This window comes from Schistocerca gregaria, chromosome 1 (assembly GCF_023897955.1).
Source record: "Schistocerca gregaria isolate iqSchGreg1 chromosome 1, iqSchGreg1.2, whole genome shotgun sequence".
Taxonomy (NCBI): domain Eukaryota; kingdom Metazoa; phylum Arthropoda; class Insecta; order Orthoptera; family Acrididae; genus Schistocerca; species Schistocerca gregaria.
Genome location: NC_064920.1, coordinates 691,594,313 through 691,614,355, shown reverse-complemented (window position 1 = coordinate 691,614,355; position 20,043 = coordinate 691,594,313).

Below are 20,043 nucleotides of genomic sequence, written 5' to 3'. Positions count from 1 at the left end.
AACTGTCACTTCCTCCCCTGCTCTCTGATAAGCTAATCCTTACTTCAAGAAGAATTTTGCCGTCACCATAATCGTTCAGCGTCAGACTTCTCGCCATACCGCAGGTTTCTCTGCCGAATCTTGCTGTATATATTATATCAGGACAGCCAGCAAGGCTACAGAGAAGAAATTGTTAGGATGAATTTTGACGTAATTCAGGTTCTTCGAACACAAATAAAATTTCAGGGAACCTTTCCCTTACGGGAGCCACTAATCCACAGTACTTGGCTGACAGTGAAAATAGCTCTGTAATGCAAAGGAAAATATTTAAACTGAATAATTAGTTAAAAACATAGACACTTCTTTGTTCGACCACGTCGTATGTGTAAAGTGCGCGTGTGTTAGAAAAAACTCCCGTAAGTAAGGACAGTTAAGCCCTCAACCTACAAACTACGCAGTCAGACAATAATTTGAAAACACTATCGGATCCGTATATTCATTAGAAATAGTTAGACACACACACACACACACACACACACACTTCCATAATCTAGCGTTTCTGAAAATGATCTTCTCATGGCTATGATTTGATTATTAAGCAACAAGTAACGATTCTTCAAGATCGTGATGAAAAACTGAACAAGTATTTGCTTTCTACTTATAGCGTCGTGCTATCCAATTGAGGATGTTTCCTCAGTTTTGTAATGGCTCGCTTTAAATACAAAGAATAATGAAACCACTAAAATCAACATACAATTTGTATCATTTCTATCTAACATCGCAGTAATGTGCAAGATCAATGCGTAGCATATTAAGCAAGCGGCGACAGTCGAAACAGCGCCTGTTGACCGAGCTTTGTGCACCTGTAATCTGATAGCATGTACAATGAAGCCCCCGATAAATGCAGCCTTCCTTTCAAGTCGGAAGTGCGGAACAGCACTACTCGACATCAGAACAAAAAGAAAGAAAAGACAGAATGGTGAGTAATGTTTCAAACAAATAAAGCATCAGGGATCGCAACTCACAAAAGCAAACCATTGGTCAAAAAACAAACTGACTCCACAAGGCTGCAAAATCGCCTCAATGACCGTGCGAAGAGGTTGTCTACAGAGCTCATATCGATTAATCGACGCTGAGTATACAAGCTTAAAGTATTACTAGAAGAAAAATACCGGGTGATTCAAAATAAATGGGACAAAAAGAAAGAATTCTTGTGACTACAGTAATGCTGATACAGACCTAGTCACAGATTAGGTTGACCACAATGAAACATGGGAGAGTCTCCGTTATTGTTCATCGCTGTAGTTGGTGCTCAAATGGTGGCATCCGTGATAGAAAAGGCGTATTGTGTCATACAATACGCAAAAATATCATCAATAATAGTCGTTTAAAGACATATTTGGGCCAAATTTGATAAGGTGGCATCACACCGTCACAACATTGCTAGGTGGGCAAAGCAATTCGAATAGAAGGGGTTGCATATGCTAGAAGAAAACCACAGGATGGCCGTCCGTCGAAAACGAAGTAGCGAAAAACATTCTTACGATCTATGAAAGCAGCTCCAGGAAATCGACGCGTCGTGTCAGCAGAGAAATGAATGTGTCGCAATCAACAGTGCGGTGTACGCAGCACAATGTCTTCAGTTCAAGACTTACAGAATTCAAATGTTGCAGGTACTAAATGCAACAGATAAACCAAAACGACGGCCGGCCAGAGTGGCCGAGCGGTTCTAGGCGCTTCAGTCTGGATCCACGCGACCGCTACGGTCGCAGGTTCGAATCCTGCCTCGGGCATGGATGTGTGCGATGTCCTTGGGTTAGTTAGGTTTACGTAGTTCTAAGTTCTAGGGGACTGATGACCTCAGAAGTTAAGTTCCATAGTGCTCAGAGCCATTTGAACCATTTTGAACCAAAACGACGAAAATTCTGTATTGATTTTCGAGCACGGTTGGAGGTGAATGGTTTCGCAGGCAGACTTGTGCTCTCTGACGAAGTCACATTATACTTAAGTTGGAAAGTGAAGAGACGTAATTCGAGAATATGGGATACAAAAAACCCACATCCCTCTCTGGAACATAACGTGATACTCAGAAACATAATGCTTTCCGCGCCATAACCAACCGCAGAGTCTTTGGTCCTTCGTTCAAAGATTTTACTGTTACAGGCATATTCTAACTCGATGTGCTTTGTGTATGGTTGCTGCTTCAGTTGACAGAAGAAGTAAACGACTTCATTTTTCAGCAGGACGCAGCGCGCCACACTGGCGTAACTTCGTACGTACTCACCTCAACGAACATCTTCCACAGCGCTGAATTGGTCGTGCTGGGTCGAATAATGTTGCGTTCACGTTATGGCGCGCCAGGTAGTCTGACCTTAAAACCAGTGGGCTTTTCCTTTTGGGATGTGTGAAGGACATGGTTTACGTTTCCCCATTTCCGCAGAACTTTCAGCAGCAAAGGCAGCAGACAATCGGCGCTGCTAACTCCAGAGATCGAGCAACATTGGAACGGGTTTGGCCGGAAATGCAGTACCGGATAGACATCTGCCGTGACGCAAGTGGAGCCCACATCGAGCATTTGTGAACGTAGACAGGAACTGTGAGATTTAATCTTTCAGTCTAGATGTGTATTTCTGAAATAAAGTCGTAACTGTAATCACAGGAATACCTTACTTTTGTCCGTTTGGTAGTGAATCACTCTGTGTAATCGGAGGAAGTGAAAGTACCGAATGAAAAAACCCACGCGTTAAAACGAAACTACAAGATTTTACAGCAGACTAAGTAAATATCATGCTTGTGTAGGATACAAATAAAATGATTCGAATTTCAAATACACTTGGGGAAAAACTACACGGAGAGAGAATGGAAGTTGTTAAGTAACTAAGAGAGGTCTAGATATTCGTTGCAAGGAACGGCACGGGCCGTAGAGACGACCTCAGGTGTCCGTGGCCTCAGTTCTGACGTCCGTCGACACCACAGTACCGCAACGCAACAGTGGGCTCTGGAAGTCTGACTCCAAGGCAGCGGAGGTCAGGGCATGCCGTTACCTAGCACGGCGGCAGATTGCTGCGCCGATGTTCATATTAACATAGAACGAATTAGCAACTGCAAATGAGGGAGGCACGATCGAGCAATGAATGAGGCTGAGCGCCGTGTCTCCGGCTGGTTTATAACCTGGTCAGCATGCTGCCAAGGCCAAAAACACAGTCCACGTTTCCAGGGAGACTACACCGACCTGCTTTTTATATACCTTGAAGGCGGGGGAGAGGACTTTTCGAGAGTTAGGTTGTCCGTCTCCACGTGACGTCAGCACCAGGACGAGCAGACAAACGTGCTCCTCCACGAACGAGTGCGCCACGAGCAAAATACGAACGAAAACAGCTTTACCTAATGGCCAACGTCACACTGGAATTTTTAATAAAAGTGACTTATGGTACCCACAACAGCATTCTGTCATTGCTGTCTGATAGTCCTGTCAATCCACAAAACATTGGTCGTTCCAGAATTTCGAGCATAATTAATTTATTGCAAGAAACTTGCATATTAAGTTTATGAATTCGCTTACTATTCATCTAATCCACCCGCGGTTGCCGTCATTCAGTTCGTAATTTCATTAGCTTTTAGAGCCTGTGATCAGAATTTAGAGAAATTGATTGTTATCAGCACGCTGTATGTAACGCTCGCGGATCGCTCTGGAAAAATCTTTAATCTCCTCCCGCCCCATGTCGTCTGGCACGCACGCACGCACACACACACACACACACACACACACACACACACACATACATACACAAGTGGCTCTGTTTACAATCCCGGATGCGGATTATTCAGTTTTCGGATTTTCGTGTATTGTTCGACGAACGGTATTTGGCGGAGGGTACTTCTGGTACCACTAACTGACCCCCCTTCCCTATTCCACTAGCGAATAACGCGTGGGAAGAATAATTTTCGGTAAACCACTGTATTAGCTCTAATGTCTCGAATTTCCCAACGTGGTCATTCTGCGAGATGCGCAAGTACGTTGCAGGCAGTAATACACTCCTGGAAATTGAAATAAGAACACCGTGAATTCATTGTCCCAGTAAGGGGAAACTTTATTGACACATTCCTGGGGTCAGATACATAACATGATCACACTGACAGAACCACAGGCACATAGACAAAGGCAACAGAGCAAGCACAATGTCGGCACTAGTACAGTGTACATCCACGTTTCGCAGCAATGCAGGCTGCTATTCTCCCATGGAGACGATTGTAGAGATGCTGGATGTAGTCCTGTGGAACGGCTTGCCATGCCATTTCCACCTGGCGCCTCAGTTTGACCAGCATTCGTGCTGGACGTGCAGACCGCCTGAGACGACGCTTCATCCAGTCCCAAACATGCTCAATGGGGAACAGATCCGGAGATCTTGCTGGCCACGGTAGTTTACTTACACCTTCTAGAGCACGTTGGGTGGCACGGGATACATGCGGACGTGCATTGTCCTGTTGGAACAGCAAGTTCCCTTGCGGGTCTAGGAATGGTAGAACGATAGGTTCGATGACGGTTTGGATGTACCGTGCACTATTTAGTGTCCCCTCGACGATCACCAGAGGTGTACGGCCAGTGTAGGGGATCGCTCCCCACACCATGATGCCGGGTGTTGGCCCTGTGTGCCTCGGTCATATGCAGTCCTGATTGTGGCGCTCACCTGCACGGCGCCAAACAGGCATACAACCATCATTGGCACCAAGGCAGAAGCGACTCTCATCGCTGAAGACGACACGTCTCCATTCGTCCCTCCATTCACGCCTGTCGCGACACCACTGGAGGCGGGCTGCACGATGTTGGGGTGTGAGCGGAAGACGGCCTAACGGTGTGCGGGACCGTAGCCCAGCTTCATGGAGACGGTTGCGAATGGTCCTCGCCGATACCCCAGGAGCAACAGTGTCCCTAATTTGCTGGGAAGTGGCGGTGCGGTCCCCTACGGCACTGCGTAGGATCCTACGGTCTAGGCGTGCATCCGTGAGTCGCTGCGGTCCGGTCCCAGGTCGACGGGCACGTGCACCTTCCGCCGGCCACTGGCGACAACATCGATGTACTGTGGAGACCTCACGCCCCACGTGTTGAGCAATTCGGCGGTACGTCCACCAGGCCTCCCGCATGCCGACTATACGCCCTCGCTCAAAGTCCGTCAACTGCACATACGGTTCACGTCCACGCTGTCGCGGCAAGCTACCAGTGTTAAAGACTGCGATGGAGCTCCGTATGCCACGGCAAACTGGCTGACACTGACGGCGGCGGTGCACAAATACTGCGCAGCTAGCGCCATTCGACGGCCAACACCGCGGTTCCTGGTGTGTCCGCTGTGCCGAGCGTGTGATCATTGCTTGTACAGCCGTCTCGCAGTGTTCGGAGCAGGTATGGTGGGTCTGACACACCGGTGTCAATATGTTCTTTTTTCCATTTCCAGGAGTGTATGTTGTCTGACTCTTCCCATAAAGTGCTCTCTCGAAATTTCAATAGTAAATCTCTCTGTGATGCACAACGCCTCTCTTGTAGCATCTGCACTGTAGTTTATTGAGCGTCTCTGTAACACTCGTGCCGACTAAACGGTCCAATGACGAAACGCGCCGCTCTTAGTTGTATCTCCTCTATTTCTTCTTCAGTCTTACCTGATAAGGATCCCAGATATTTCTGAAAAACATGACACAAAAATAAGTCTGGAGTATTTTGTTACTATTAGAAGTAATATTTTGGTTTAGAATACTCTATTATATGGGTGACTAATGTTTTCCCCACAATATGACCTGTTCCACGGCCGAACATCCCTGAAATATCTTCAGGGGAATACGTGTGTTTACCCAGTCCTTGGAAAGCGGCCGTTTCCTAAGGCCTCCTTTCGCACATCGGAACTGCACTGCGCTTGGCGTATATCACTTCTTGATCCAAACACAGTCAGTCAAGTAACGCCTCTGTCATCGACAGTCTCATCTTTGGCAAAACAAGGAACTGCTGGCTTATCTTACCACGGGGTAAAACTTTGACTGTAGCAGGCCACTGAGAATACTGAGCAACAATGTCCATCTCAGTTACGTCATGGTTTAAAACATAAAGGCACACTCTCCCCTTAACCTTTTGCATGGCCAGCACGCAGTGGCAAGCTGTTTCTCAGACAACTGTCTTGTGTTTGATACAGATGGAGTCGATTAACATTCTTCGATGTAATCGTGACAGCGCAGCCAGCATGGAGCACTTGAGATGCATCAATATGACTGCGATCGAATGACACCGTTCAAATACGGTAAAAATCGCATATTTTCGCTTTTCCGTTACATGCGGGCTTCACGTGCAGAATAGAGTGTCTTAGTTCTGATTTTCAATTGCTTCAGAACATTTGGTTATCAGAATCGGACTCTTTGCTAGGTATCTGAAAATGCAACTGATTTACAAACAGCTTCTCTACGATCTGCTTTTATTGATGTTTCCTGAGGTCGTCTACATTTATGCACTTAATTTAAATTTATCAGCTATTCGCCAGGTTACATGTCGGATCTACTTCCTTTACATTTACATTAAGAAGCAAAGCAGTCATCAACTCGAAGGTTAGTTTTAACATGACAGTGCCTACCGAGGGTTGTATGTCCTTGCCTTCCTCCGACCTCTGAGATGAACCACCCAGTCAGTAAAAGAGCGATCTAAGTAGACTCCGAAACGCAGTGTAACCCCGAAACGCAGTGTAACCCCGAAACGCAGTGTAACCCGGTATCATCCACAACAAAAAAAACTTTAACACAGGTGTAAAGTAGTGATGAGTGATAATTAAAATCCCATGACTGACCAGAGATCGAATACCGGACTACTGGATCCATAATCTACCTCAGCTATACATAATTGCGTCTCCAAACACAGTCTAATTCCTAATCCACGTCTTAACCTAAAATACAGGAAAGAGTCGCGAATTACAAGTGATTCTCTCTTAATCTTTTTAAAGACAGGTTTTTGACTATGACTTAAGCAGAAAAGTGTTAAGTTGTTGCAATGTATGAACATAAAAGTAGGTCAAGAGAGCAACATAACCAAAACCAATATGCCATAGAACGAAGCAAGAGAGCGTGCAAAAGACTACGTAAAACAGAATGACAAGGTTTCCAAAGAGAACAAGATTATTTTCAAAAAAATAGAGAAGAGTCACAAAGTCATCAAGGAACATAGTCAGGGTATAATGCAGTTACAGTGATTTCCAGGAGTTAAGTGGCAAAAACTACAAATGCTTATTTTGTAAAGTTTACGCTGCAGTGGGATAACAAGGACTGAAGAGCGAACAGTGGAGAGAGTCCAGAAGTTATGAACTGATCGATGACTTAAATTGGAAGAAATTAAATGTATTCAGATTCTCTGAAATTATGGTTCCTTAAAATAAAAAAAAAGGTTCTCTGCTGTCATGACTGCACGATGTCGACCGGCCGCCGTGTAATCCTCACTGGGATGCGGTACAGAGGGGCATGGGATTAGCACACCGCTCACTCGACCATTTTCGGCTTTCCCAACCTTGAAACCGCTGATTCTCATCCAAGTAGCTCCTCAATTGGCGTTACGAGGCTGAGCGGACCTCGATCAGCCCTCCCACCACGAAAAATCCCTGGCACTTCCGAGAACTGAACCCAGGTCCTCCGAAATATCTCCACTAAGTTACACACGAATATTGTATTATGCCAGCAGATTTCGTTTTCATTTTACTCAGCATAATGTATCGCGGTTTTCCCCTGTAGGGTGAAGGCACCGGGCAGAAGCATTGCTTGTAGTATACGAGCACTCAATCGGTGGGAAATATCGAGCTCGTGCCTTCCACCATTGCCGGTTGTGTTTTTGCCGTGACTGTGTTGATGCTACGAGCGTGATCTCGGCGATGCGAACGGGGGCAGTACAGAGAGAGACGCGGCCCGCGCCGGGCCCGTACCGCCCCCACAGCCGCCCTTGAGCCGGCGACCCAGTTGTCCGCGCTCGACACCCGGCACCCGCCCACGGCTGTCCAAACTCGCTTCGTGTTCTCTTCCACTCCCACCGGACTCAGCGCCCTTGCTGCAATGTGGCGCACCGACGGCCTAAAAACAGGTCTACCGTGGACGTCTCTGGTGAACTGGTTAATGCGATTTCAGGGATGTGTGTCGTCCTCAACAGACTGCACAAATGTAAAACTTTATTACCTTTAACTTCCACTGAATATTTACCGTTCTTTTAAACGTATTTACGTAATTGTAACAGTTGTTTACCAGGTCATTCTGCACCCTTTCATCTTCGAAACTAGCAGTGTTACGTTGAATTCTAAGGTCTTTGCTTTCACTGGAGTACCGTTTCATTTTTATTTGTCTTCAGATTACTCAATAGTTTCGTCTGTGCAGATGTTTCCACATAAGAACATATGCGCAAGCCATCAAGTGGCCACGTTTGTTTAGAGTCCACGAACTATATAATTTACACATAGCGCAATGTTAGGAATAGACCATATTTGCAGACTTCACAGCCAAATGCATAAGCCACCCATGATCTACACAGTGGTTGTCCAGTACACCACAATATTCTCACAGAGATGTACTGCTTTCATATGCATATTAGAAAATTGACTATGATACACTTTTAGGGCCAGATGGTGTGGCCGTGTGGTTCTAGGCGCTTCAGTCTGGAACCGCGTGACCGCTATGGCCGCAGGTTCGAATCCTGCCTCGGGCATGGATGTGTGTGTTGTCCTTAGGTTAGTTAGGTTTAAGTACTTCTAAGTTCTAGGGGATTGATGACCACAGATGTTAAGTCCCATAGTGCTCAGAGCCATTTGAACCATTTTACACTTTTAGGCACTAACAATTAATGGCAAGATGACGTTATCAAGCTGCAACTCAGTAAACGCACAGCCCACCTGATTATGGAGCCACCACACAGCACAGTGCCTTATTGACAACTTAGTCCATGGTTTCGTTGGGTCTGCGCCACATTCCAGACCTGCCATCAGCTCTTACCAACGGAAATCGGGACTCATCTGACCAGGCCACAGTTTTCCACAAGTCCAGGTCCAGGGGCCCTATTCTGTATCTTTCCGTCATTTTGCCGATCGGTTCGGTACGCGAACGCACCGGACGGTCTTGTTTACGAAAGAGATCCCCCAACATTATTTTGTAAGCTTTTCGGAAGCGATGCCAAACGGTCCTAGCGAACCGAAACGCTGCTGTCAGTTCTCCTCGCGCCTACCAATCAAAAGCAATCTGCCTCAGATAAAATGAAAAATGTGGTTAGAGTACGTGATACTGTTCAAATTTTGCTGACCAAGTGCTTCCATGAATGGACAATAACTATAGAGTATTGACTGCATTCTGGAAACTGTAATAAATGTCAAATTATGTCATTTTATTCTCATTCACATCGACGTCTTGTTTTGGATTTTACGTTTTGGAATATGAGTTAGAAATGGAGTGTAGTACTACACTGTACAAATATATGTATAGAAACACCCGAAAAATTCGTCATTTTTTCTCTTTTCCGTCTTTCCGTAGTTGTTTGAAAATTCATGGAGGTACGTTCTATCTATGCAACTAATTTGAAGGCAGTTTGTGTATTGCCATATGCGTTTCGCTTCTTTTCTTCATGAAGATGCTTCACATATAAAAGAAGCGAAACGCGTATGGCACTAAACAAACTGCCTTCGATTAGTTGCATAGATGGAACACATCTCCACGAACCCGAAAAATTGTTTAAGAGAGAGTCAAAGAATAACAACATGCACAGAATGTGGTTGTACCTCATTCCTAGAGATCCAAATGATGAACTAGCCTACTTCCCTTTATGATTCATAAAAACAAAATTAAATGTTCATAAAAACAAAATTAAAAAAAACGCCTTTTCGAGAGCGTGTAGCGAGTGTAGCTATAGAAGTTCGTTGTAGTTTATAACGTGCATCTGATGAATCAAAATATTTCATATACTGTGGGAAAGTCTAAAAATATTGTGGCGGGAATCTTTCATCTCTGTCTACTGTTGTTAAGGATTCGATAGCAGAAAAATACTTGTGACAAGCTAAAGTATAAAGACGATTGCTGCTAGTTTCATTCACAGTAATTTAAGTTGTGCTCTTAGATTCCTGTCTGACCACACACTTGAAACCGCTACGTATCCAGAAAAAAATGGTGAATTATTTGTGACAATCTCATCCTTCATTTCTTAAACATATGGAAGTCACGAAATCGAAGATATTCATTACTGAGAAAGCGCGCTCTTACGTGTAAATAACAACGAATGTATCATACCAAACTGTTCACCACATTGTCAGTGAATGCAGGATTCGAGCCTATTAGGGTCCTGAAGAGGACTTCCTGCTAGCAACTCCAGATCCAGTGCGCTGGATTGAAGGACTGGATATTCAGTTGTAAAGACAAACTTAAGTTTCTTGTGCGTCAATATGTATATGTAATTTAATCTTATGGTATGTCTATATTAGCCATACACTAAATAAAATATCATAAAATGCTTAACTTTGAAGATTAACGAAGTCTCAGAATATGTTACAAACACAAAGAGGAGAAAAAATAGTTTGGTATCCAAACCTACGACCTTAGACACACCATTTTGTTTCCTGTGCTACTACAACTCTGTTCTCTAGGGCAATTCTACATAATTCCAGTTGAGACAGATGCAGGCTGACTTCGTAGCCGAATTATGCGGGCGTAAGCCGTAAATGCACGAAATTTTGAAAGGTTTCCTCTATCAGGCTTCACAAAATTCATTTGCATTGTTACTTAACAGTTTTAAATGCGTTTCGATAGTTAATAAGTAAATCATTTGCGGAAAAAAGTGCTCAAAGTCATTAGTAATTTCAGCTAACACTCATGTGATATACATAAGCAGAACTGACTTTTTGAAATTTAATGATTTTTTAAACTCTTAATTACGTAAAAATAACAGGTATGTTGTGAGAATGTTCGCCAAAACTGTTTTCTTTATGTTATAATCATTCAGAGTAACAACAATAAATCCACATTCCTAACAAACGAAAATATTCAATTATGACCTCACTTTCCACATGGACACATACTGGTGATTCTTCAGTAACACAATCACTAAATCCGAAGCTAAAACAGCTCAGTATGTTTAAAACAACAAATTCAAGGTATAAATAAACGACACCGAACCGAACGAGAGGGCAATACAAAAATCCAAAAAGTCTCGGTACAGTTGTCGAAAAATCGGCTGGAGGACCGATCGGTAACAGCTCTCAGAAGCTTACTGAATAGGAACTTCGGATAAAGAACAGAAAATGACGTCACTACCGTGGGTAACCTACAGCACCGATCGGTATGAACGATAGAGAGTAGGGCCCCAGGAGAGGCACTGCAGGCGATGTCTTCGACCTCTGCTGCCGTAGCCCATTAACGCCAAATTTCGACGAACTTTCATAATGGATACGTTCCACATTGATTTCTGCGGTTATTTCACACGTTTGTCTGTTAGCACTGACAACTCTAAGTTAATGCCTCTGCTCTCGGTTGTCAAGTGAAGGCCGTCGGCCACTGCCTTGCCAATGGGGTGAAGTAATGTCTGAAATTTGCTGTTCTCGACACTGTGTTTCTCGGATTATTGAATTCTCCAACGATATCAGAAACAGAATGTCCCATGCATATAGCTCAAATTACCACTCCTCGTTTAAAGTCTGTTAATTCCCGCTGAGTGGCCGTAATAACATCGGATTATATTATAGCTATGCCATGACTTGTCACCTCAATGTAATAAGAGAGTCCAGTTCGGGCGGGAAGTGGGGGGGGGGGGGAGGAAGGGGGGGGGGGGGGGAAGAGGGAGAATGCTATACTAAACAATGATGTCCAATTTGGTTTGCTAGATTTGTGGCGAGGATATACGAGGGTTGCCCATAAAGTAAGGTCTCCAACGAACTGCCGTCGGGACGGAGCGTGCTAAATTAAATCAGACAACAGGGCCGTGTTCCTCGCTTCCCACACCACTAATATTGCCAGACCCCACCTCTCTGTGACGCAAATTCTTGGCGTAGCAGCCGTTAACGATGGAAGGGAAAGTCGACGCTCCCGTCAAGTGTGAATTGTGTTCTGTGATTATATTTCTGTGGTTTAAGGGGTCAACCCCTATTGAAATCCGTCACCTGTTGACCAATGTGTACGGAGAAAATTACATGGACGTAAAAAGTGATGTAGGGAGTACGCAGACGGCCGGATAAACGTGCACGACGATGCCGGCCGCAGGCGTCCATCAGTTTCGGACGATACACTGACGAAAGTCGATGAAATTTTGCTTTCAAATCGGCGTTTGACTGCGCGAGAGATAGCCGAACTTATAGGGGACGTCGCTAAGACTACCGTGAACACTATTTTGACGGACATTTTGAAGTATCACAAGGTTTGTGCCGGGTGGGTGCCACGGATGCTCAGTTGATGAACACAGAAAGAAGATCATCGAAAGTGCTAGCGAGTTTCTGCGCCGTTATCGGGATGAGGTTGAGGAATGGATGGATTCAATGGTAACTGGAGACGAGACTGGGATCCACTACTTCAAGTCGGAGTCTAAGGAACAGTGGCGGCATTCCGGTTCTCCAAATGTCAAGAAGGTCAATCAAACGCCGTCTGCGGGGCAGGTAATGGCTTCTGTATTTTGGGATAGGGAAGATGTTCTGCTGGTGGTTTAACTGGAAAGAGGTACAAGAATCAACGGGGAAAGGTAGTGCGGGACACTAACAAATCTACGCCGGGCTAAACAGAACAAAGGAGCGGTCGTTTTCATCATGACAACGCCCGGCGTGACATAGTCAGTACCACGACAAATCTTATCGCCAGTTCCAGTGGGAAATCATTGACCATCCTCCATATAGCCCTGATTTGGCTCCCAGTGATTACTGTCTGTTCCCCAAGTTGACACAACTCTCGGGGGGATGAAATTCTCAAGGATCGAAGAGCTGTCCATTCCGTCCTGCACGAGTCGGCGGGAGAATGGTAGACGCGGGTATGAAAAAGCTTCCGGAGTGTCTCGAGTCGTGATGGAGACTACGTTGAAAAATTGCTAAGAGTTCATTATTGGTTTTGCAATAAAATGACGTTTACTATGTGAAGAAGCATTGGAGACCCCACTTTTCGCACCAAAATATGAGTCAGAGTGTGAGTCAGAGTGTTTAAAACACACAAGCTTCCGCTGAGTTTGTTCCTGTCACTGTTAAATGAGAAATAACCGTCTCCACCGCAAGGTGTAGCCGTGGCTCCAAGGTTGTGTAAATGACACCGTGTAATATTTGCGCGCAGCTGAGCTATGTTTGAGACGAAGATGAGACAAAGTTATGACGGTCGCGGCGAACGCGAGACGAAAAGTAATGACGAGGTAATGAGATTCCCAGGTAAACTGTGATTCCAAAGCGCGTGCTAATGTTTGTGAACAACGTTCGTAGACCTTCTCCGGTTCTACAGAAACACTGTGCGAAGATCTGAATTTCTCTCGATTTTTTTTCAGTGAGGTGTCTGATAGTGAAGGTTGCGTCACATCCTTTATTGGTGCGACACTCGGATATTGGGGATTAGTATGGTCACAGACAATAGAAGATTTTGTCCCATTCAGGCAATGTAATAAAGACAACAACCAATCACTAATTACTGGTTCTTTTTATTTTATCATGTCGAACTGGAGTGCACCGCCTTTCTCCAGGGTCTTATCCTCGCTAGACTTTCATCTGTCGGTCATGCAATTAGGCCGCTGCATCACGTTTAAATATTAACACACAAGCAACGGATCGAGGTCATGTCTGATGTTAAGAGTGCACCACTATAAAAGTATTCACGTGCATCTACTCTCCATATAGCTGTTTCTCCGCATCACCTTTCTTGACGAAAACAGTTCTCTGATTTATCGTAGTATAACGCAATAATCACACACCAGACTGTTTCAGCACGTTTCAAAGAGGCTAAAAACAGTGTAAGCTACTGAAGAAAAGCATCGCAACCAAACCCGTTTAGAGAATAGAAATCGCCGTTAATTGCTTTGATTGCAACACTGCTTATCGCAGGAAATAAAAGAAGTAAAAGAGCTTTAACTATCCATTATGGACAAAATAAGTTCTACCTGTTTACCTCTAATAATAATAATGGCGTCTGACGAGGGCCTCCCGTCGGGTAGACCGCTGGTGCAAGTCTTTCGATTGGACGCCACTTCATCAACTTGCTCGTCGATGAGGATGAAATGATGATAACGACAACACAACACCCAGTTCTTGAGGGGAGAAAATGTCCGACCAAGCCGGGAATCGAACCCGGCCCTTAGCATTGACAGTCTGTCGTGCTGACCAAGCAGCTATCGGGGGCCACTGACTTACAAACTCACACAATGCAACAAAATGCTCTCTACTTTCAGTAGCTAGTAACATAAAAGTTACAGGTAAATACAGAAAAACAAGCGTTGGTATGACGTCCGTTTTCTGTCACTGCTTTCATTATCCTACAAGATGAAAAGAAGCCGAATAAATAGTTACCAAAGCTGCCATGTTAGCTTTACTTTAGAGGAGCTAGTAACTCACACAGATGCAAACGCACCACCAGTTTCAGATTACGCCCTACGGGGTCGTTGAGTTACTTTAAAGGCTAACACTTGTGAAGTTCTTGCCCTAGAGCTTAAGTTAGAGATTCCACGTGATTTACAACAACATGGGAGGATTACTGGTTTTCAAGACTGTGCGGGACGTGTCGTAACTTACTTCTTACCGGGACCTGCAAACAAGGAAGCCGGGCTGTTCAGTGGAGGTTCCTTGGAGGCATAACGATCCTTTGAGCGCTCTCAGCTGGCTCCCCACCTGTCTCTAGGAACGGCTTCTACTTTCCCACACAGGAAAATCTTTCATCTTCAGCTGAAATTAATAATGCTGGAACGATACTGTGACTAACACGTTTCTCTGGTAATTTAAATAACCTTACCCACTCTTTTACGTACACATCTGAAAAGGTACCCCATGAAAACTAGTTATCATAGAAAGCAGTTCTTCAAAGGTTTAAAATATCTTAGTGTATTAGTCGTCCACTTCAAGCTTTTTCCATAAACTGAAGATATGTTAACGCTGGAAAGAACTGCATTATATGCGAGGGATGGCTATATAGTGTTAGCTATCACCTTGTAAGACGTCGTGGTCTCCTGACCTTCATTGCTTACATAATCAGCCCTCACATTCATATTCTGCACATCAAGACGCTTCATTCGAACCCAAACTCGATGAGATAAAATCAGTGTTGTATGAATTCATGTAAACGATATGCAAATAACTAATAAATCGCAAGTGCGCACTGTGGTTGAAATACTCGAGGCTGGCGTACACACATACATTCCAGACACGACGGTCACAGGAGCTTGTAGTTCGAGAGAGGCAACCCCTCACCGGAAGGCCAGTCCCAACCCATTTACGTCGGTCGGTGGTCGCTCGTGGAGCGGACAGCATTCGCCCGAGGGAAAGGAGGAACGACCCCGTGTTCGGCTTAAAAGCACATTCCGCTACATTGTGTGGGAGCGGCCAGCCTACGCATTCATTACACATAGCATGCAGTTTCAGAGATTTTCACAGGGAGACAGCAAACGCCAAACGCCGATACTACAGGTTTCTGGACTGGTCACCTTAAACGAAACGTCATTCTCCCGTTTTAGAAGAGCAATGCTGATTGGCAGACGATATTTCCGACGCCTTGAGCTGAAGGAGTAATGGAAGAGACCGAAAGATATACCCCTCCACGACTGGCGAGGAGAGGCGCCGTTCCGTTGTCGCTCTTGGAGCGAGGAACAAGTCTCTCCTCAGTACTTCACTGGGAGAGCACCTCTGTCTATAGCGAATCGAGGTGCGACTCTCTATAGTGAGTCCTTGCGATTAAGCGTTGTTCACTGTGTTGGCCGACACACTTCTTGTGCGGTGTGAATGGACAGAGTTCTAGTTAAACGCCTGCGAGCGAATTTTAGGGTGGCATAGCAGTGTGTAACATTACAGGACATATTGGGACACATTGAAGTATTCGATACTGTAGACTTTTAGGGGATGTCGATACAGATACGCAAAATGCAAAGGGAAACTTTGGTGATGTTTAAATATTGTACTGTGTCAATATTAGGACATTTTACGCGGAGGGAGCAGAAATGGAATTGGTGTGAATATATATTAGTGTTAGTAACCTGTTTTCGTTCAATTTTGTAATTATATTTCATTTTGTGGAGGAGGGACTCACTGTTTGCTGTGGCTCTGATTGGTTGTATAAATTATCAGTTTTGAGCTGGGTTGTTTCGTATAATATGGACAAGATACTTTTAGAAGCTCACCAGCTAGAGAGAGGGTCTGTGAATGAGCATTTGATGCGCACTTCTGGAGCTTTCTATGGAGAGGTTCTGTATTATGATCGCAAAAATGCGAAAACTTGTGAAAGCTGTTTCATGGCCTAGTTTCGAAAGACGATTTGTATCAAGAAATATTGCTGAAGGGATTTATTTACGTTTTGAAACACGATTTAAATCATTTTACATATAAATAGTTGTTCTAAATCACTCAAGAAATATCCAGAATCAAACGTTAAGATATTTCTGGAAACATCGGTACAAATCTGGTGAAGGTTATCCAGAAGCTGGTAGAAAAATGTTATAAAATCTATTTGGAAATTATGCTTGTAAGAATTTATATGTACTGATCCTTTTACTTACTTTAATCTGTACTAAAATTCTGTAATGTCTAATTTTGTTTTAAGTCGTGAATTGCTATCGTATTGTAAACAAAACATTGTCAAGACTCTCATTGTTTGGAAAGATATTAATACACCTAGGAGTTGTCAGTTGCCAGTTCAGTTCGGATATGCAATGCGGTTAGCTCGGAGAGTCAGTTGTTGAGTCTGTGAAGTCTGTCAGTTCTGTTTGTAAATAAACGTCTGTAATGAAGAATTACTTGTTGTCGTCAATATGAACTCAAGACCTTTTTGCACGAAGCAGACACCTCCTACTGCAACGTTTTAATTTGGTTGAGGAAGCTGGGATCGCTATAAGTGCAAACAAATTGAAGTGGAACGTTTTAATTTGGTGTTGAGGGAGCTGGGATGTTATAATTTGGTGGAGGAGCTGGGATGTTATAAGTGGACTGGTTATCTTACCGGTGTACCACGCCAATAGACTAGGGGCGAATAGAAATCCTTGACTTCATCAAGGCATAGGGAGAGTTTGATTGCCGAAGGTCAATCCAGATAGAACGAGAGTTATCTAATTTGTCAGCAGCGAGCGGCGCAGACTGCAGTCATCGCAGCTTACGGTATTGTGCGCTACAGCTATTGCGGGCCCCATATTTCCTCCACAACAGTACACTTCACTGCATTTCACATGCGACAGCCTCGACCACACCTAGCAACATTCTAAAGGGTAATTATTCAAGTTGAGTAGGCTCGCCTCTCAGCCATTCTGCCAAGTCAACAACAATCTTAAACTTTGTATAGAAATTTCATTAGCGAATCCTATCCTTGAGAGGTAACTTCACATTCCGAAAAGAACCAGGATATAACTTGTTCAATTCATAACTAATAGTGCCACTGTGATTTGTCAGAATTTTTGCAAAATAAATATTAACTGTCGTTAGTTTCATGTTTTTCTTACACTAACTAGCACTACTCCAGTATGCAAGTATCCCACTAGTTAAATAAGAAATTTTGTGAATTTTTGTGTCATTTCCTTACTGCGGACGGCTCCAGAAGATATTTATTGCTGAAAGTTTTTCAGGCATTTCTCTTTAGAACGTTAGGAGTGTCTGTCTGACTTCTGCAGTAGTGTGGGGGTGGAAATTGCATCTTGCAGGAGCCACAGGGTAAACGGTACATCTCAGATTAATCCGTTGCGCAAAAATACAGAATCTCAGATCAATCGCACGCTCACAACCTCGAAAAATTAATCAAGTTATCAACCTTATCACGAGTGTTGTTTAATGAAGCATTATCGTACTTTTTTCATACCATACATTTAACATCCTCATAATTTTAATGTCATTTCCCAAAAAGCTCTCCTATGGATGCGATACACTAATCTCAGCGTTTGTGCCAGTCTGTAAAAACATGATGGAAACCATTTTTTGAAACGTGCTACAGAATTGCCTCCACAGACTTCATTACTGCTTCTGATGACGGAACATGTCAGCGACGAAGGTGTCTCTTCTTCAGGTTAGAAAATACCAAAAAGTCACACGGGGCTAAATCTGGAGTGTAAGGAGCGTGGGGTGCGCACTTTACATTATATATTTGCAAGATACTGAGTGACAACATTTGCAGTATCCTGCAGTTCATTATCAGGGCGCAGCATTCAGTCTCTTTCATGGGTATGTGGCTTTTGGGACTGATATGGACCAGGGAAAATTTCAGGACATTCCTATATTACTGTCCAGTTATTGATACTGTGTAACTTGCAGACAAACCACTCCATCAATACGAAAAAAGCGAGATGCGCAATAACTGGAGCGTCAGATTACCTTCCTTTAAAGCTGATTGTCTCCCCTCTTTAAATAATTTAAAACCATCTTCGAATTGTACTGTGGAGAAGAACAGGCTCTCCGTAGGCCTCCTGTAACATTGTACTGCCCTCAGCTGAAGATTTTTTGACACGAAAGTAGACTTTCTAACCCACATGTTGTTCATCGCGCGTCACCTATAGCGTTACGGTAGCCGATACTTCCTTCAGATATTGTCGCCATTAATGATATAATAACGCCTGGCCCTCTTGTGCTGAGTTTCACGCATTTGTGAGCATCTGGATTGTGACTACGTGACACGTAGAGGTTTGAAGTGGCAGGTACCGCTCACCACGAACCTCCGCACACGAATATGGCCATAACATGGCGTCAGATAATATCTTTACTCGTCTGTGAATAACACGCTCCACCACTGACGAAACTGCCCGTTGACTTCGGAACGGCAGGGCTAAAGGCGAGCTGCAAGACGTTTTTGCGTTAAGCGGGGTAAGCGAACAGGACGTCTGGGTCGTAAGATCCTTTCTCGTAACCTGTTCATGACAGTCTGAACGGACGCAGCGGCTCCAGTGGTCCGTCTGAAATCGTTTTACAGCAACTCCAAAGGCCCAGCTGAGAACACATCGTAGTGCTCTGGCGGTATCCGTTCGACGTCACAACGCAAAGACAGCCAGTATCGGACTTCACGTGGGATTGTAAAACGTCGGCGACTTTGTCCAACTCACCTCGTTGTACCTGTCTCCCTATGACGCGACCACAACCTACGTATGGCACATCGAGAGGCACTGGCATCTGCAGCAACACGACGGGAAGCCCACCCTTTTTGGATCAAATGCACCTCCTTTCATCTTGCACTGCAGTAAGACGAAGCGGTGCATGAGCTTTGTTGAATACAACGTTCACAAATGACGACGGCCATATGTGTACCTTACAAGAAAACACTGGGACTCCGGTTCTTTCTGAGGGTTCACCTGGCACTTTAATGCACAACACAGACAATAAATGTCGAATGATTTTAATTGTTGTCTACACTGAAGCCGAAGATCTCAAGTCGCACAATGACACCACAGGTACCGTCTGTATAAATATAGATTATCACATTCGACGCTGATATACGTGTTCTGATTCGTTTGATCAGTGTAGACGTATCAGGAATCCGGATATCACTCCAACTGCACACGCCTCACGCCATTACACATCCTCCACCAATTTGAACAGTCTCCTGCTGACGTGAAGGGTCTATGGGTTCATGAGGTTGTCTCCATACCCGTACACATTCATCCGCAAGATACAATTTAAAAGGAGACTTGTCCGACCAGTCAGTTTGTTTCCAGTCATCAACAGTCCGATGCCGGCGTTGACGGGAACAGGTGAGGAGTTAAGATTTGTGCCGTGCAGTCATCAAGGGTACACAAGTGGGCCTTCCGATCCGGAAGCCCGTGTGCATGGTGTTTAGTTGGATGGTTCGCACGCTGACTCTTGTTGATAGCCCAGCACTGGAATCTGCAGCCATTTGTGGAAGGGTTGCACTTCTGTCACGTTGAGCGCTCACTTCTGTCGTCGTTGGTCCCGTTCTTGCAGG